At 44.8% G+C, this 20,800-nt stretch overlaps 1 protein-coding gene across 4 annotated transcripts in view; it reads left to right on the forward strand.

The window, feature by feature from the left end:
- Nucleotides 1-2,522: 2,522 nt before the first annotated feature.
- The window catches only part of LOC139557309 (protein NDRG3-like), a 72,176-nt gene continuing 53,898 nt past the window's right edge, over nt 2,523-20,800 (forward strand). For all 4 annotated transcript variants that reach the window (XM_071371933.1, XM_071371936.1, XM_071371935.1 and 1 more), the window contains exon 1: nt 2,523-2,651. The gene's annotated coding sequence lies outside the window, so the exon portion shown is untranslated. The remainder of the gene's footprint in view (nt 2,652-20,800) is intronic.

Raw genomic sequence — 20,800 nt, forward strand, 5'->3', positions numbered from 1 at the left:
CAACTAACATCAAGGCGGTGACCCGTTCCTGTAGGTTCATGCTCTACAACATTCGCAGAGTACGACCCTGCCTCACGCAGGAAGCGGCGCAGGTCCTAATCCAGGCACTTGTCATCTCCCGTCTGGATTACTGCAACTCGCTGTTGGCTGGGCTCCCTGCCTGTGCCATTAAACCCCTACAACTCATCCAGAACGCCGCAGCCCGTCTGGTGTTCAACTTTCCCAAGTTCTCTCACGTCACCCCGCTCCTCCGCTCTCTCCACTGGCTTCCAGTTGAAGCTCGCATCCGTTACAAGACCATGGTGCTTGCCTACGGAGCTGTGAGGGGAACGGCACCTCCGTACCTTCAGGCTCTGATCAGGCCCTACACCCAAACAAGGGCACTGCGCTCATCCACCTCTGGCCTGCTCGCCTCCCTACCTCTGAGGAAGTACAGTTCCCGCTCAGCCCAGTCAAAACTGTTCGCTGCTCTGGCACCCCAATGGTGGAACAAACTCCCTCACGACGCCAGGTCAGCGGAGTCAATCACCACCTTCCGGAGACACCTGAAACCCCACCTCTTTAAGGAATACCTAGGATAGGATAAAGTAATCCTTCTAACCCCCCCCCCCTTAAAAGAGTTAGATGCACTATTGTAAAGTGGTTGTTCCACTGGATATCATAAGGTGAATGCACCAATTTGTAAGTCGCTCTGGATAAGAGCGTCTGCTAAATGACTTAAATGTAATGTAAATGTAACTATTGAATAGTAGCCTAATGTTTTGTAGATTTTTATTACTTTTTCTCCCCCAAACAGTAGCCTAAATTGGCACCTTGCGCAAACTTACGCACTATTGCTCGATAAAAATAAAATAACCTCTACGTAGCCTATAGATATGAATTATACATTTATGAATTCTTTATCTTTGCATGTGAAATGAGTATTGGACATCTGACTTTATTTTGACCCATTTCAGAATTATTTGTTGTCCCTTACTGTTTTGAATGGTTAATAGTATTTTATTTCAGCTGTACGTTGGCATAGTGTCAGACTTATCAATGTATGTGTTTTTTTTTCTTACTTAGATTGTTTTTCAAGAGTACTGAGATTTAGCTTTACCCAGAGTCCAACACTAGAATTGTGCTATTTTCCCTTGCAAAAAAGATTGCAGTTTTAAACTAAAAGTGCAGTAACTACAGTCAGCTGTGGTATTTTGGACGCAGCATACAGCAGTTGTACTGCACTGGAACTGCAATCTTTTTTTCATAAGGGTTTGTTTAAGAAATAATTATTTCAGATTTCCATGCAAGAAAATAAACCAGCTTTATCTAAATTACCTGTAATCTGTATGTTGTTACTCTTGAAATATGGTGGTGAATGAATCAGACTAATACACTATATACAAAAGTATGAGGACACCCTCCTTCAAATTCGTGGATTTGGCAATTTCAGCCACACCCGTTGGTGTATTAAATCGAACACACAGCCATGCAATCTCCGTAGATAAACATTGGCAGTAGAATGGCCTTGCTGAAGAGCTCAGTGACTTTCAACGTGACACTGTCATAGGATGCCACCTTTCCAACAAGTGAGTATGTCAAATTTCTGCCCTGCTAGAGCTCTTTGGTTCAATTGTAGCCGCACACAAGCCTAAGATCACCATGTGCAATGCCAAGCATCAGCTGAAGTGGTGTAAAGCTCACCGCCATTGGACTCTGGACCAGTGAAAACGGTGTTCTCTGTAATGATGAATCACGTTTCACCATCTGGCTTTGGCGGATGCCAGGAGAACGCTACCTGCCCCAATGCATAGTGCCAACTGTAAAGTTTGGAGGAGGAATAATAGTCTGGGGCTGTTTTTCATGGTTCGGGCCCCTAAGTTTCAGTGAAGGGAAATCTTAATGCTACAGCATACTATGACATTCTAGATGATTCTGTGCTTCCAACTTTGGCAACAGTTTGGCTAAGGCTTTTTCCTGGTTCAGCATGACAATGCCTCTGTGTACGAAGCGAGGTTTATACAGAAATGGTTTGTCGAGTGGAACAACTTGACTGGCCTGCACAGGGCCCTGACCTCAAACCCATCGAACACCTTTTGGGATGAATTGGAATGGCGACTGTGAGCCAGGTCTAATTGCCCAACATCACGAATGCTCTTGTGGCTGAATGGAAGCAAGTCCCCGCAGCAATGTTCCAACATGTAGTGGAAAGCCTTCCCAGAATAGTGGAGGCTGTTATAGCAGCAAAAGGGGATCAACGCCATATTAATGCCCATGATTTTGGAATGAGCTGTTTGACAAGCAGGTGTCTACATACTTTTGGTCATGTATTTTATGCAAATGATCTTACAATGCCCAGAATCAGACTAGGGAAATTAACTAAGTCATAATACAGGTATTCAATTTAAAAACATTGTACAGGACAGATTTAGACTGCTGAGAGAAGTCATAATATAGCTCCTACCACTCGTTCTGGTCATGCTCCAGGGGTGGTGAATGGAAAATCATGGGAGCTGCTGCCCCCCCCCCCCCTTTCCCGCATTGAAAAGGTCCGCCTTGAATGTATGTCAGAGTAGTGTTTTCAGTTGGCACATTGGAATCGAGTGATTCAGAGCACTACGAGACAGCCAGGCAGACCCTGCTATTTCCACGGTTTTATCAAAAGTCAACGGGTGAGTAACATGGCGCAAAAGGTCAATTATTGGATATAAAGAGCGTGTAGCCCCCTAAAAAGTGTTTCCTAATGTTACATTTGTGTGGCAGTAGCTATAACGTTAGCTAGCTGATTTTGTTAGCCAAAGGTTTGGTGAAGTGCGTTCTCAAGCCAGTTAGCTAGCAGCTACAGTATGTGTTAACTAGCTGGTTGTTGCACTGGTTGTTGGTGGCTGGCTAACTATCTAGTTATGAAACCTAACGTTTTTGTCGATCTCATTAATTTACTGTAATTTTCACACATGGTGTTTTAGTTGTCTTGCTACTAACGTTCAGTCGTTAACGGACTATAAATAGCTAGCTAGCGGTAGACCAGCACAGCAGAGGCTGGTTGGAAGAGCATGTTTTTGGAGCTTTTCTAGCTAGCTATTGGACTTGAGATGCTAACTAGGCGACAGTACAACCCTGACATTAGCCATTTCCCTATAACTAGGCCTATCTTGGTTGTGTATTTATCTATAGGGTTATAGGTTAACACTATTTCCTTTCATGACATTCAGAACACCGAGCAAGTCATATGGGGAGGTGGACTGTCACTGTCTGGTTAGTTAGAGCAAGCCCTTTGCAGAAGAACAATGATGCCCTTTAATAAGTAACGTTAACTGCCAAAATAAAGGAAATGCTTGAGTAAATGAGGGATACATAGTATATTGAAAGCAGATGCTTTCACACAGGTGTGGTTGCTGAGGTAATTAAGCAATCAAGATCCCATCATGCTTATGGTCATGTACATAACATTTTATGAAAATGTTTGCACTCACTACTGCAAGTTGCTCTGGATAAGTGTCTGCTAAATGATTTAAATGTATAAATATGCCCGGCTACCATGGCTAGAAGAGATCTTAGTGACTTTGAAAGAAGGGTCTCAAATGACCATAGTGGGTTTATAGTGTGTGTGTCATTAACACATGATGGTTTTTCTCGTGGAAGAATGTTGTCGCATCTCTCCAATAGAGTTCCAAGACACTTGTAAAGTCTATGCCAAGGTGTATTGAAGCTGTTCTGGTGGCCCAATGCCCTATTAAGACACTATGTTTGTGTTTCCTTTATTTTGGTATTTACATGTAGCAATGGCATTTGATCCCCCAGTTAATGTGTCCCTTGGATTGTGTATTCGTGCTGCTAACCAAGAGAAATGGAGATCAAAAAACACAAATGCCAGCAAAGTCAATGCGATTAGTGACAGCTGTTTAGAAGTCCAGATGGCCTCTGCTACTTACCCTACAGTAACTCTACAAACAATTGCCCTTGAGGTGTACAGACACACAGGGACTGTTTCTTGTTTTGTTGTAGTTTTAAAATATACCCTTGTTTGCTTGGGTAATGCTATAGTCTTTGGAACTGTTAATGCTCGCTCGCGCATCTCGCACTGAATGTGGATATAGCGTTCATCTGCCAATCGCTCAGCGCGCTGTTTTAGGGACCACCAGCTGGAGACGTCTGACTGACACATTGTTTTGTGATTCTACATGTACAATCGGCACTCAGTTCGCAAATTACGTTGAGGTGCTAAATGCTATCGGCCAGCAAACGCTATTGGTGTGTCTGGGCCCTTACTTACGCTCTACCCAGAACAGGTGGGAGTTATGTTGGCAATGGCAAGCGATGATGCCCCCTCCCTCCTCAGTGCTACAGAAACGAGCAAAACCTTCTACTGTACTTGCTCTGAATTTTCCAGGTTTCTGATTTTGTGTGTTAGTCGTTGAGGTTCTCTGGTGTAGGAAATCTGAGTGGGGATTTGGACTGGGTCCAAATCCCAGTCCAAATCTCTGCTGCTGCTACCACATATGTCCACTAATCCTTCAGTATGTGTAATGTTTGTTTATTTTATAAACCCGGCCTCTCTTTACTCTGCCCATCCTTTCACCTGCACCCTGGCCATGCAGAAGCTGTTGCATGGTCTCTTTCCATTCCATTGGCTGCCCTTCTTACCACCTCCATCCTTGATTCTATTTATGTTGCTGTCCTTGGGGAGGTCTTTGCCAAGCTCTGCTCCGAGCTGGTGGGGTGGGGGAAGAAGGCAGGACTACTGTATGTAAACAATAGTGAAAATGTTATCCTCTGGTCTAGATTACATAATGTTGTTCATGTGGTTTATTTTTTATATATCTTTTTCTGTTAACTGCTGGGGCTGGTTGATAGCTGTAATTGTAAGAATTGTGATTAAAGGCTGATCTTGTACCCTTCAGAAATGGACCCTACAGAGCACAGCACAGTGTTGCGATGTAGCTTTTCGTCACAAAAACTTTCTTCTTTTTTTTAACCTGGAATATGAGAGCTGACTTATTATTCCTTGAGAAGACTGGGCAAGGGAAAGACCTAGTCAGTTGGACAACTGAATGCCTTCAACTGAAATGTCTCTTCCACATTTTAATCTGGATCAGAGAGGTGCAGGTGGCTGCCTTAATCTACATCCACGTCTTTGGTGCCCGGGGAACAGTGCCTTGCTCAGGGGCAGAACTACAGATTTTTTACTTGTCAGCTAGGGGATTCGATCCATCAACCTTCCGGTTATTGGCCCAACGCTCTAACCACTGGGATACCTTCCGGGGCAGTATTGAGTGAGTTTTGCAACAAAGTCCCGCCCCTGTGTCTACATCACATCTGTTTCAATATCCCTTCTGGTATGAAAACGCAATCAATGTAGGTCGTGCTACTCCTTACTATTCTACTTGCAAGCTTCCTTTTTGTGTGATTTTAGTTTGAGATTTGCTACGAGCAATTATGTCTGTCCAGTTTCAAGGAGCGTCTGTGCAAGCTGATGAGACAATCCGAGCTCCAATACCACCCTTTGATGCGGTTGTATTCAGACAAGCACGCAAAAGACAACCGCTGGATGGAGATATCACAATTTGAACACTGATACTGATATCAAAGAAACATGGAGAAAGATTTGGGACCAGTCTGTTCGCAATCTGAAAAGGGTGAAGGAGACGTGGAGTAGGGCTGCCGCCGGTGTGAGTCCTGCCCATTGTCCGACAACTGGATTGGCTTCGTGTATCTTTGAAACCTCGTCAGACACCCATATGCCAGATACGATATGTACTCTTGTCATGCAGCCGAGTACTTTTGTACTGTGTTTGTGATCTTAAGTTTAGAAGACCTAGTTAGTACATGTTGGCTCTTTTCTGTGTGGGAGAAATTGTGAGTGGGAAATATTTAGTGCCTGTGTTATCAACATGATTAGCAGGGCTAGTTCAAACATCTGAAAACAGACAATGGGGTGTGTGCATGTATTAATTAGTTTGAGATGTTTATGGACTCCGTTCCTTTGATTAATCATTTTAACTCTAAGGGACCCATGGAGATGTATAAGAGTTATTGCGACGTATTCTAATATATTCACCATCTGCTTTGAGGTGGGTGGTGCTTTTTGCAGCTCATCTAAAGGTGGTTAATCGCCCCTTGGTTCATCATCTCCCCGGCCTGGTTCATGTCAATCAACCTCTGACCCAGCTCCAGTGGCTGGAAGAGGAAGACAGCTGAGGATCCTTTGGACACGGACGTTATGCAGAGGGTGGAAGAGTTACAGCAGCAGGAGTTGCAGAACAGCAGCAGTGTCCAGCAAAGGCAGTCTATGACATCATGGTACCATGGCTGGTGTCTATTCCTCCTGATCAATGTCTCACATTTGTCAGGGACAGTGTGTTTTCCTTTTTTGGGATTTCTTCTTGTGAGACATTTGCAGACCTTTTAGATAGTTATTTACAATCTGGTTATTTGTACTAAAACTACTACTGTTCTGAATCAGTCACTCTGTAAATGTGTACTGCTTTCTACATGAGCTAGATGAGGCCAATGTCTTGGGTTTCTGTCCTTATTGTCTGAAGCTGGACACTCATTCTCACCCACAGGAAGGTCTCCATTGAAAGGCCACTACACATGAAAATGTACCACCTTGTGTTATGGAGAAGGGCCTTGGTCAGGGAGGTGACCAAGACCCCAATGGTCACTGACATGGCTCAAGAGTTCCTCTGGAGATGGGAGAACCTTGCAGAAGGACAACCATCTCTGCAGCACTCCACCAATCGGGCCTTGATGGTAGATTGGACAGGCAGAAGCTACTCCTCATTAAAAGGCACATGTTAGCACGCTTGGAGTTTGCCAAAATGCACCTAAAGGACTCAGACCATGAGAAACAAGATTCTCTGGTCTGATTAAACCAAGTTTTAACTCTTTGGCCCGAATGCCACGCGTCACGTCTGGAGGAAACCTGGCACCATCCCTACGGTGAAGCGTTGTGGTTGCGGCATCATGCTGTGGGGATGTCTTTCAGCGGCAGGGACTGGAGCGAAGGTTCACCTTCCAACAGGACAACGACCCTAAGAACAGAGCCAAGATAACTCATTAGTGGCTTTGGGACAAGTCTCTGAATGTCCTTGAGTGGCCCAGCCAGAGCCTGGACTTGAACCAGATCGAACATCTCTGGAGAGACCTGAAAATAGCTGTGCAGCAACACTCCCCATCCAGCCTGACAGAGCTTGAGAGGTTCTGCAGAGAAGAATGGGAGAAACTCCCCAAATACAGGTGTGCCAAGCTTGTAGCATCATACAGAAGAAGATTCTGCTGTAATCGCTGCCGAAGGTGCTTCAACAAAGTACTGAGTCAAAGGTCTGAATACTTATGTAATTTTTCAGTTTATTTGTAATAACATTTCTAAACCTGTTTATTTTGGTCATTTATAGGGTATTGTGTGTAGATTGAGAGGGGGGGACTGTTTAATCCATTTTAGAATAAGGTTGTAAGTCAAGGCGTCTGAATACTTTCCAAAGACGCTGTATATGTCATAAATTGTAAAGCTGTTGACACAAGATGGAAGTCAGAAAATGTATGGAGGACTGTTAGTGTGCTATTGGCCTGCAAACTATATGAAAACCTTGCCCCTCACACAGTAAAATCAAGCTGGTGTGAATGAGGGGGGAGCCCAGTGCTGGTGTTTAACGGAGATATGTTTCCTCCATCTCCTCTTGAAGTGTTCAGTGGACGAACCTTCCATTTTCTCTGTCGAGTAGTAAGAACAGTTCAAGCTCTTGCTGTTGCAATTCATATAGACATGTTTCCTAGGCTAAAAAAGTAGTGTTGAAGCATAGAACACCAGACTAGAGAGACATCTAGCTAGCTAGCATTTGTAAACAAAAAGGCATAACCACCGGATCTGGAAGTTTGAATGTCGTCACTAGCTGCAGAGTGCCTTCTTGCTTGGTAAGCTAGTCTGGTTCCCCAAGCACCCTAATGGATATACACTAGACAAGGCGGACTTCCTCTGGGTGGAACGCAACGACGATGTGGACAAAAGTGCCCATGTGAGTCGTTCAACTGAGGAAAGCTTGTAGCAAACTTAAGCCTACAGTAATGGCAGCATCAACCTCAATATTACACTTTGACCTGGTGGAATTGTTTGACACACAGTGGAGGTTGACAATCGGTGTGTCATTCCCCTGTGTTGTCCTGAGCTCCAGCTGTTGGGCCTTGGGAAAGGACGCTGCTTGTGGGGAGGTAGCCCAGCCTGTCACATCAGTAGCCTGATATTCCCGCTCTATTGGGCCGACTGAGAATCTCCTCTTCCCCTTTAGGCTAACTCCCCAGTGTCAGAGATTGTCATACAATCAGACGTATCAAATTGCCCCCCAGCAGCCTGCTAAGGATCTAAAGCCACAGGAAGCGGATCTACCAGTAAAGGCACTGCAGACAGGTGCCAGGTATGGAGCTGTGCTGTGGCACTTACCAATTAGACTACCCAAACAAGACTGTTTTGCTCAGTGTTTGTCTTGCAGAATAAAGGAAACACTGGCTGCTTCCTGACAGTAACTGAAAAGCTCAAAATAAATTCACATGTAATCTACACTGAGCACAGTAATTTGATTTCTATAGTTAGATTTTTTTCCCTCGCCAAATGGCAAACTTGTCAGAGTTTTGCACTGGAGAAAAAGGTCCTTGGGCTGTGTATCAATCAGTAAGCCCAGTTAATCAGAGAGAGGGGTGGGGAATACAAAGCAACGCAAAGGAAGGAGCTAACATTTACACATTACCCAGCGGCTCATAATGAATATTCTGTTTTGCTTGGCGTTTTACATAGCCTTGTACATCCCCTGTGGCCTGTCCTGGCTGCTTGGTGTCAGTGCCCTAGCTAGTCTACCTCTCCTTACCTTAATGCCAGGAATTAACTATTATCCTAACAAATCCAGTGTCTCTATTTTGCCAACCTTTTCACTCTTTTGAAGTAGATATCCAAGTTTCTTCAAAATCCACTAACACTTTCCACAGCTCATAGTGTGGAGGGTTTGATTGAACAGACATAACTGGAACCCTGATCCGCACCTTTGTGTCTTGAATACCAACCTTAGATATTAATGGAGATGAGTCGCTTTGCAGTGCTCAGCCTGCCACCCGTATGCTACTTGCATCCTGGCTGGCCTGGCACTCATACAGATACTACTTGTAGAGATGCCTCCTCTCATTCTTAAAATTTGTATTTTTTATTTAACTAAGCAAGTCAGTTAAGAACAAATTCTTATTTACAATGATGGCCAAACCTGGACGACGCTGGGCCAATTGTGCGCCGCCCTATGGGACTCCCAATCACGGCCGGTTGAGATACAGCCTGGATTCGAACCAGGGTGTCTGTAGTGACGCCGCTAGCACCGAGATGCATTGCCTTAGACCACTGCGCCACTCGGGAGCTGACTATTATTTTCCCCGGTGGCAGTAGCACACACAGGTGCCTGGCAGCTCTCCACAGGTGGATCCTCTCCTGTGCCCTGCTCTGAGAACATGACCCGGGCTGTCACCAGGGAGCCGGAGGCAAAGTGAAACCTGAGCTCGACCTTGAGCTTCACTCTCGTGGCTGCTGCTTGGCCAGCACATCTGACCCAGGTGAAGGGGAGAGGGGCACCAGTTGAAGGGGCTGCACTGGAATAAAGAAGCCCTGCTGTTGAGTGTGACTTGTGTGTTAAAGGGATGGAGCTGGTGAGCTTGCTGGAGTGAAGCCATACTCTGACCTGCACTTCTGCAGAGGGGCTGTTAAATATTGTATGGAATACTGATAGTGTGGCTTCAAGTTATAAAAAAAAAATTAAAAAAAGACTATCCAAAATCCAGCCCTTCTACTGAATTTTATTTTGATCTTGCTGTATCTGTGGAATGACAGCTATTCTTTTGAAATGAACTCCATGACAAAGTGGTTGAATGTTAGTCTCTTCCCCTTGTGCGATGCTAATGGTAACCACCCACACACACAGCTGAGACTTGTTTAAGTTAGCCTGGAGAGCCTCTGTCTTCGTCATCTCCCCCCTGGCCTCCATACATCTTTAATAAAGTAACGTGGCAGTGGCCATCAGCCCATACACTGGGTCCATTTACTTAAGCAGCCATGGTTGACAGACGGAACACCTCAACACTAACGGCAGTCGCCGAGCTATTTCACACACTGGTTTGTTTGTAGTCTGTGTATATGCCCAATGTTTCTCTTCAAGCCAAGAAGGACCTGTCACATGTATTTTCGGACAAAATCAGATGTCTGTGAAATCAGTTTTGACAGTCTGTAAGGTCTCATTATTATCTAGGCTAAAATGTGGCCAAAGCAGGTTTTGACATGAAGTGAGAAGCATTCGACTGTTAAACATGGTGTGAATGAATGACTCAGTGGTGTCATAATTCTCATGGAGGTATATAGTCACTTTAGTCAGTGAAATACAGGGCACGGGTAAAAGAGTAGGCAGGTCAGACTAATAAGCTTTTCAAAAGTGACACAATTAAAAAATATATATTCATTTTGAAACACTTATGTTCCCTTGAGTGTTACCTATGCACTTTTGGGGTTTGTTGCAATACATTTTTGTAAAGTGTAAAATATATATTTACCTCCTAAAATAACATTCATGGTTGTGCCTAATGACTTTTTCGGAGCATTATTTAAAGAAAATAATAGTAAAAAAAAAAGTGTAATGAAAACAAACACACGAGTATGTGGACACCCCTTCAAATTAGTGGATTTGGCTGTTTCAGTCACTGAAGAGCTCAGTGACTTTCAATGTAGCACTGTCATAGGATGCCACCTTTCCAACAAGTCAGTTCATCAAATTCCTGCCCTGCTGGAGCTGCCTGGGTCAACTAAGTGCTGGTATTGTGAAGTGGAAACATCAAGGTGCAACAATGGCTCACCCGTGAAGTGGTAGGCCACACAAGCTCACAGAACATTGAGTGCTGAAGCGCATAAGTGTCTGTCCTCGGTTGCAACACTCGCTACCGAGTTCCAAACTGCCTCTGGAAGCAACGTCGGCACAAGAACTGTTTTGTCGGGAGCTTCCGTGGCCGAGCAGACGCACAAGCCTAAGATCACCATTCGCAATGCTAAGTGTTGGCTGGAGTGGTGTAAAGCGCGTCGCCATTGGACTCTGGAGCAGAGGAAACGCTTTCTGTTGAGTGATGAATCACACTTCACCATCTGGCAGTCCAACGAACAATCTGGGTTTAACTGCCCCAATGCAAAATGTCAACTGCGAAGTTTGGTGGAGGAGGAATAATGGTATGGGACTGTTTATCATGGTTCGTGCAAGGCCCCTTAGTTCCAGTGAAGGGAAATCTTAATGCTACAGGATATGTTGACATTCTAGACAATTCTGTGCTTCCAACTTTGTGGCAACAGTTTGGGGAAGGCCTTTTCCTGTTTCAGCATGACCATGCCCCTGTGCACAAAGTGAGGTCCATACAGAAATGATTTATCGAGATCTGTGTGGAAGAACTTGACCTCACCAATGATCTTGTGCCTGAATGAAAGCAAGTCCCCACAGCAATATTCCAACATCTAGTGGAAAGCCTTACCAGAATAGTGTAGGCTGTTATAGCAGCAAAGGCGGGACCAACTCCATATTAATGCCTGTGATTTTGGATGGGATGTTCAACGAGCAGGTGTCCACATACTTTTAGTAGTGTATGTACAATGAGTGTACAAAACATTAAGAACATCTTCCTAATATTGAGTTCCACCCCCCCCCCCTTTTGCCCTCAGATGCTGGCACATGTTGATGCCAATGATTCCCACACTTGCCAAGTTGGCTGGATGTCTTTTAGGTGGTGGACCATTTATTGATGCACACAGGAAACTGTTGTGAAAAACCCAGTAGTGTTGCAGTTCTTGACACAAACCGGTGCGCCTGCCACTAACTACCATACCCCTTTCAAAGGCAGTTAAATCTTTTGTCTTGCGCATTCACCCTCTGAAGGGCGCACCGCACACACACAATCCATGTCTCAAGGCTTAAAAATCATTGTTTAACCTGTCTCCTCCCCTTCATCTACACTGGTTTTAGCAAGTGACATAAGGGATCATAGCTTTCACCTGGTCAGTCTGTCATGGAAAGAGCAGGTGTTCATAATGTTTTGTACACTGTGTACATGGTCTCAAATTTCCAGGTCCAGTATAATTTAAAAAATACTTTTTCACTGGACGACCCCTTGTCAACTAAAACCTCTGTTACGGAAATAAAAATCATTAAATACATTTTGTAAAATTACATTTCTCTTAGTCTGAGTTTCTCTCTTCATTTGAGGCAATACAATAATGCCATTTTTAAAAACACTGGTTGTACTGAATGATCATGGCTGGTTGCGACTAATGCCTATTCTGTTACATGGGTAAGATGGTGTAATTTCTTTAGGGACACCCCCTCGCTCTTCTTTCATACTCAAACACACACTGTATAGAGGGGTAGGGTGGTGATGTTTAACAATGATCCCTTAATACCTAATAAAATAAGGAAAAGTACAGTACTGTAGAGCACACTATAGTAGAGTACTCTGCTGTATTGTACTGCACTATTTTCTACTTTTCTGTACTGTGCTCTCCAAACATGTAAAACAAACAGAAGTCTACGATTGGTTCAGATTTCGTCCGGATCAATAATTTTGGTCTTGTTTGCGGGGCAAATTACAATAATTGCCAGGGGTAGAATAATACCCCAAAATTCAAAGGAAGATGCTGCATTTTTCTTCCTTTTATGTACCTATTCAGGATACATCAGCATGAAGAGGATGACATTCATAATTATGCATTTATGTGTGTTACAGATTAGGGACCCATGCCATCATCTCGTTACCTGGTGTTAATCCACTTCATTTACTGTTGGTCTGTCAAAGGTTAAATAAAATACTGTAGTTCAATTTTCAAAATAGATGTCTTCAAACTCAAGGTATCATAGCTGACACCCCATTCTTTCTGCAGACATCTTTTGAATTTTGATTCAGAGTAAATATTTAAGCGTTTTCAGAACTTGATCACATAAACTGATGGAGAATTTACCATCATTTTACCAACCTTTTGCATCTGCACTGTTCTTCGAGTAAATTATGTCTTGTCTAATTTTCAGTGTAAATGTTTTTGCATATAGTTGTATGGCTTTAACTTTGCAATCAATGGTGTTTGTTTGGCATACATTTGAAAGTGTTTCAGGGAGTCCGACATCGTGGCGTATAAGGATGATTTCCCTCTGGTGACGTGATGCCTGTTGCACCAGATGATAATAACGAGTCATTTTTCCGGACAAAAGTAGTTGAAGTATTTAAAACCTTTCTGCATAAAATGTCTTACCCATATAACAGTATAGTGGAATAGACTCTGACAATATCATGCCAGAATGTTTTATTATTTAAGATTTTTTATTAACATTTAGACCAGTGGTCACAACTTTTCTGAATCAAGATCACTTTCGAGTCAAAATGCAAGCTGAGATCTACCACTCCGATGTTTTAATTTTTTAAACATGACTTAAACGTAAGCCTATGCAACATTAACCAATTAAAAACAGATCTGTAGCAATGAGGTTTGTGCAGTAGGCTTTTGGTCCAATACATTATCGCTGCATATTGGCTATGCTTGAATTGCCCTATCAATGTTGTTCTTCAGAGCATCTTTAGTAATTGTAGGTATATGATCACACTGGTAATAGATAATTTGTGAGGTGCAGCTGAGTGAGCATAATAATTTGTCAGTCATTCTGACTGATGGTCAGTATGAGGGAGGGAGCAGCAGTCAGGCTGCTTCTCAAACGACTCACTCCGAATGACTTTCTCTAACTTTAGAGCACCAAAGTGACAGGGTTTTTTCACATTTCACCATGAACGTTTTTAGGACTCAAAAGAGAAAGGGTAGTGACACAACATTTTGTATTTATTTGTTGTTGATTTTGGGAAAATATTTTTGGGGGACACATTGACACGTCACGTTATTGACTCAGGCCTGTCTGTTTGTTCTCTTAATAGACAAGTTGAGTCTCTTGCCCTTAGTCTTTCTGAACTGTCTAATGATTGCTTGAACCGAACCAGACACGAGAGCACAGCTAAGTCTCCACACTGATGCCAGCCAGCAGCCCCATCATCAATCACTGACAAGATTTCCTCTGCATGAGGCTAGTAACACATGGGTTAGTAAAGTGTTATCTGACCTATACAATCAGCAACAGGGGCATCATACATATGAGGTGACATTATGTGAAAGATTCCCTATGCATTTGTAATTTCTTAGCAAACTGCCATCAGCGATGCCCCATTTCCCTATTGTCTTACGCCAGACAGTGCAACGTTTCCGCCACCTGACATAAGGCAATGCCATTTCCCTCTTCAGCTGTTGAATGAGAGTGAATTCCAGTTGGTTTGAATTGAAGCAATTCAATTAACTCAGGAGGTGCCCAAGCTTAGAACAGGGAATATGTACATATTATCTCCAAAAGGAGGTAAGGATTTGGAGGTGGTGCTTTCATGTGTCGGCAGTCACACAGTGAAGGCTAGATGGACTGCCAGCTAGACTAGCTATAGGCAGCACGTCTTTATTCCCTTCTGTTGGCAAAATGTGCCAATGGCTATCCCAAAAGCGCAATGGAACAGTCGGACTGGTCTGACAAATGCCCAGCCTGCTGGAAATGTATTCTGAACTGTCTCACTGTGCCACCCTACACTGCCGTTGTCGTGGATTAGTGACTCTCTTAATTTTTTATCGACGCATGTCCTATTTAATTGATAGGCTATACAATGTTCAGAACTGTGTGTGGTGTTTTTTTAGTGAGTGTGTGGGCAGCAGGGGCTGGTTGCACCAGTTAGTCATCCAACCTTTTATTAGGTCATGAATAGTCAAAATCATGTTTTCGGTGAAATATGTTGATTATTTGGATGAAACCAGATCAATGTATGATGACGGAAGTATGAAAAATGACTAGCTTCTACATTTGATAAAGTTTGATCATAAAGTTGCATGTCCCGTCCCCATGTCAAACACTCATTATTAAAGGGATAGGGTGATGTCACCTTTAATAATTTGAATACACCAATGATAACATGGTATTCTCTTACCTAATTTAAATAAGTAACTCCTGTTACTCCTGTGTTTGCAGAGGGGTGTGGTTTACATAGCTAGTTTGCTACTCTACTGGTGCCAACATTTGGATGTAGGGTGTCAGCAAGTATAATTAAAAGTTTACACTTCATCTATTCAAAGATACTTATGTTTCCCTTTTTGTTTTGTGTCTGGTGTTATCTAAACTCAGCAAAAAAAGAAACGTGTAAATATTTGTATGAACATAACAAGATTAAACAACTGAGACATAAACTGAACAAGTTCCACAGACATGTGACAAACAGAAATGTAATAATGTGTCCCTGAACAAAGAGGGTGGGTCAAAATCAAAAGTAACAGTCAGTATCTGGTGTGGCCACCAGCTGCATTAACTACTGCAGTGCATCTCCTCATGGACTGCACCAGATTTGCCAGTTCTTGCAGTGAGATGTTACCCCCACTATTCCACTAAGCCACCTGCAAGTTCCCGGACATTTCTGGGGGGAATGGACCTAGCCCTCACCCTCCGATCCAACAGGTCCCAGGCGTGTTCAATGGAATTGAGATCCGGGCTCTTCGCTGGCCATGGCAGAACGCTGACATTCCTGTCTTATAGGAAATCACGCACAAAACGAGCAGTATGGCTGGTGGTATTGTCATGCTGGAGGGTCATGTCAGGATGAGCTTGCAGGAAGGGTACCACATGAGGGAGGAGGATGTCTTCCCTGTAACGCACAGCGTTGAGATTGCCTGCAATGACAACAAGCTCAGTCCGATGATGCTGTGACACACCGCCCCAGACCATGACGGACCCTCCACCTCCAATCGATCCCGCTCAAGAGTACAGGCCTCTGTGAAATGCTCATTCAACGATAAATGCAAATCCGACCATCACCCCTGGTGAGACAAAACCGCGACTCGTCAGTGAAGAGCACTTTTTGCCAGTCTTGTCTGGTCCAGCGACGGTGGGTTTGTGCACATAGGTGACGTTGTTGCCGGTGATGTCTGGTGAGGACCTGCCTTACAACAGGCCTACAAGCCCTCAGTCCAGCCTCTCTTAGCCTATTGCGGACAGTCTGAGCACTGATTGAGGGATTGTGCGTTCCTGGTGTAATTCGGGCAGTTGATGTACCGATCCTGGGCAGGTGTTACACGTGGTCTGCCACTGCGAGGACGATCAGCTGTATGTCCTGTCTCCCTGTAGTGCTGTCTCACAGTACGGACATTGCAATTTATTGCCCTGGCCACATCTGCAGTCCTCATGCCTCGATGTTGCAGCTGTAGAACCTTTTGAGGATCTGAGGACCCATGCCAAATATTTTTTGTTTCCCGAGGGGGAATTGGCTTTGTCGTGCCCTCCACGACTGTCTTGGTGTGTTTGGACCATTCTAGTTTGTTGTTGATGTGGACACCAAGGAACTTGAAGCTCTCAACCTGCTCCACTACAGCCCCCGTCGATGAGAATGGGGGCGTGCTCGGTCCTCCTTTTCCTGTAGTCCACAATCATCTCCTTAGTCTTGGTTACTTTGAGGGATAGGTTGTTATTCTGGCACCACCCGGCCAAGTCTCTGACCTCTTCCCTATAGTCTGTCTCGTCGGTGATCAGGTCTACCACTGTTGTGTCGTCTGCAAACTTAATGATGGTGTTGGAGTCGTGCCTGGCCATGCAGTCGTGGGTGAACAGGGAGTACAGGAGGGGACTGAGCACGCAACCCTGGGGAGCATCAGCGTGGCAGATGTGTTGCTACCTATCCTCACCACCTGGGAGCGGCCTGTCAGGAAGTCCAGGATCCAGTTGCAGAGGGAGGTGTTTAGTCCCAGGATCCTTAGCTTAGTGATGAGCTTTGAGGGTACTTTGGTGTTGAACGCTGAGCTGTAGTCAATGAATAGCATTCTCACATAGGTGTTCCTTTTTGTCCAGGTGTGAAAGGGCAGTGTGGAGTGCAATAGAGATTGCATCATCTGTGGATCTGTTTGGGCGGTATGCAAATTGGACTGGGTCTTTGGGATAATGGTGTTGATGTGAGCCATTACCAACCTTTCAAAGCACTTCATGGCTACGGACATGAGTGCTACGGGTCTGTAGTCATTTAGGAAGGTTGCCTTCGTGTTCTTGGGCACAGGGACTATGGTGGTCTGCTTGAAACATGTTGGTATTACAGACTCAATCAGGGACATGTTGAAAATGTCAGTGAAGACACCTGCCAGTTGGTCAGCACATGCCCGTAGCACACATCCTGGTAATCCGTAGCCTTGTGAATGTTGACCTGTTTAAAGGTCTTACTCACGTTGGCTATGGAGAGCGTAATCACACAGTCGTCCAGAAAAGCTGATGCTCTCATGCATGCCTCAGTGTTGCTTGCCTCGAAGTGAGCACAAATGATTTAGCTCGTCTGGTAGGCTTGTGTCACTGAGCAGCTCGTGGCTGTGCTTCCCTTTAGTCTGTAATAGTTTGCAAGCCCTGCCACATAAGGCGAGCGTCGGAACCGGTGTAGTATGATTCAATCTTAGCCCTGTATTGACGCTTTGCCTGTTTGATGGTTCGTTGAAAACGGCAGCTCTACCCTTTTAGCTCATTGCGATTGTTGCATGTAATCCATGGCTTCTGGTTGGTATGTACGTACAGTCACTGTAGGGACGGTGTCCTCGATGCACTTATTGATAAAGCCAGTGACTGATGTGGTGTACTCCTCAATGCCATCGGAAGAGTCCCGGAACATGTTCCAGTCTGTGATAGCAAAACAGTCCTGTAGTTTAGCATGTGCTTCATCTGACCACTTTTTTCATAGACCGAGTCACTGGTGCTTCCTGCTTTAATTTTTGCTTGTAAGCAAGAATCGGGAGGATAGAGTTGTGGTCGGATTTACCAAATGGAGGGCGAGGGAGAGCTTTGTACGCGTCTCTGTGTGTGGAGTACAGGTGATCTAGATTTTTTTTTTCGCTCTGGTTGCACATTTAACATGTTGATAGAAATTTGGTAGAACTGATTTCAGTTTCCCTGCATTAAAGTCTCCGGCCACTAGGAGCGCCGCCTCTGGGTGAATGGTTTCCTGTTTGCTTATTTCCTTATACAGCTGACTGAGTGTTGTCTTAGTGCCAGCATCTGTCTGTGGTGGTAAATAAACAGCCATGAAATGTATAGCTGAAAACTCTCTAGGCAAGTAGTGTGGCCTGCAATTTATCACAATATACTCTACTTCAGGCGAGCAAAATCTAGAGACTTCCTTAGATTTCGTGCACCAGCTGTTGTTTACAAATATGCACAGACCGCCCCCCTCGTCTTACCGCAGTGTGCTGTTCTATCTTGCCGGTGCAGCGTATATCCCGCTAGCTGAATATCCATGTCGTCATTCAGCCACGATTCCGTGAAACATAGGATATTACAGTTTTGTCCCGTTGGTAGGATATTCGTGATCGTACCTTGTCTAATTTATTGTCCAATGATTGCACGTTGGCGAGTAGTATTGACGGTAACGGCAGCTTTCCCACTCACCTTCTCCGGGTCCTGACAAGGCATCCAGCTCTTTGTCCTCTGTACCTGCGCCACTTCCTCTTGCAAATAACGGGGATGTCAGCCCTGTGGGGTGTTTGGAGAATGTCTTGTGCGTCCTCCTTGTTGTAGAAAAAATCTTAGTCTAATCCGAGGTGAGTGATCGCTGTCCTGATATCCAGAAGCTATTTTTTGCCGTAAGATACGGTTGCAGAAACATTATGTACAAAATAAGTTACGAATAAAGTGAAAAAAAACATAATGGCACAATTGGTTGGGCGCCCGTAAAACTGCTGCCATTTCTTCCGGCGCCATTTTAAGTGATGCTAATATACAGGACTGTTTCACTAGCACAAACTGGAATATGTTCTCGGGATTCATCCAATGGCATTGAGGGGTTTACCACATCAGTCACCAGCTTCATTAATTAGTGCATCGACAACGTCATCCCCACAGTGACCGTACGTACATATCCTAGCCAGAAGCTATGGATTACAGGCAACATCTGCACAGAGCTAAAGGCTAGTACTGACACTTTCAAGGAGCGGAACACTTATCCGGGCGCTTATAAAAAAAAATCTGGTACACCTTCTGACGAACTATAAAACAAGCAAAGCATCAACATAGATAAAAACTACACAGGCGTTGATGCTCGCCGAATGTGGCAGGGCTTGATAACGATCACGGATTACAAAGCCGCGAGTTGTCCAGTGACGCCAGCCTACCCGACAAGCTAAATGCCTTCTATGCTCGCTTTGAGGCACGCAACACTGAACCATGCATGAGAGCACCAGCAGTTCGACTGTGTGATCACGCTCTCTGTAGCCGATGTGAGTAAGACCCAAAACACATTCGCAAGGCCACGTACTCGGAGCATGCGCTGGCAAGTGTTTTCACTGACATTTTCAACCTCTCCCTGACCCAGTCTGTAATACCTAAATGTTTCAAGCAGACCACCATAGTACCTGTGCCCAAAAACAAGGTAACCTGTCTAAATGACTATCGACCCGTAGCACTCACATCTGTAGCCATAAATGTTTTGAAAGACTGTTTATGGCTCACATCAACACCATCATCCCAGACACCCTGGACCCACTCCAATTCGCATACCACCCCAACAAAGCCACAGATGACGCCATCACTATTGCACTCAACACTGTCCTTTCACACCTGGACACAAGTAACACCTAAGTGAGAATGCTGTAAACTAACTACAGCTCAGCGTTCAACACCACAATGCCTGCCAAGTTCATCACTAAGCTATGGACCCTAGGATTAAACCCCTCCCTCTGCAACTGGATGCTGGACTTCCTGTTGGGCTGCCTCCAGATGGTGAGGGTAGGCAACACCACATCCGCCACACTGACCCTCATCACGGGGGCCCCTCAGGGGTGTGTGGTCAGTCCCCTCCTATTCCCCCATGACTGCGTGGCTGCGCACGACTCCAACACCATCATTAAGTTTGCCGACGACACAACAGTGGTAGGCCTGATCAATGGCAGTGTGGTGACAGGACAACAACCTCTCACTCAACATCAGCAAGCCAAAGGAGCTGATCGAGGACTACAGGAAACTGAGGGCCGAGCTTCAAGTTCCTAGGTGTCCACGTCTCTAAAGACCCATCATGGTCCAAACACATCAACAGTCGTGAAGAGGGCACGACAACTCCTTTTCCCCCTCAGGAGGCTGAAAAGATTTGGCCCTCACATCCTCAAAGTTATACAGTTGCACCATTGAGAGAATCTTGGCTGGTTGCATCACCACTTGGTATGGCAACTGCTTGGCATCCAACCGCAAGTCGCTACATAGGGTAGTGCGTATGGCCGAGTACATCACGGAGGCTGAGCACCCTGCTATTCAGGACTTCCATACCAGGTGGTGTCAGAGAAAAGCCCTATAAATTGTCAGACTCCAGCCACCCAAGTCATAGACGGATCCCTCTGCTACTGCATGGCAAGCGGTACCGGAGCGCCTAGTCTGGGACCAAAAGGCTCATGAACAGCTTCTACCCCCAAACCATAAGACTGCGGGACAGTTAATCAAATGGCTACCTGGGCTATTTGCATTGACCCCCTTTTTGCACTGACATGCTTGCATTGGCTCTATGCACACTCACTGTACACACACTGACACTCCAACACACACACGCATGCATATTGAAGCCACACTTAGATGCACTTTCAAACTCTTCACATACGCTGCTTCTACTTTTTATTTATCCTCATTGTCTAGTCATGTATAACCTCAACTACCTGGTACCCCTGCACATGGACTTGGTACCGGTAAACCTTGTATAT

The sequence above is a fragment of the Salvelinus alpinus genome, chromosome 28 (genome assembly GCF_045679555.1).
Source record: "Salvelinus alpinus chromosome 28, SLU_Salpinus.1, whole genome shotgun sequence".
In the NCBI taxonomy this organism is placed as follows: domain Eukaryota; kingdom Metazoa; phylum Chordata; class Actinopteri; order Salmoniformes; family Salmonidae; genus Salvelinus; species Salvelinus alpinus.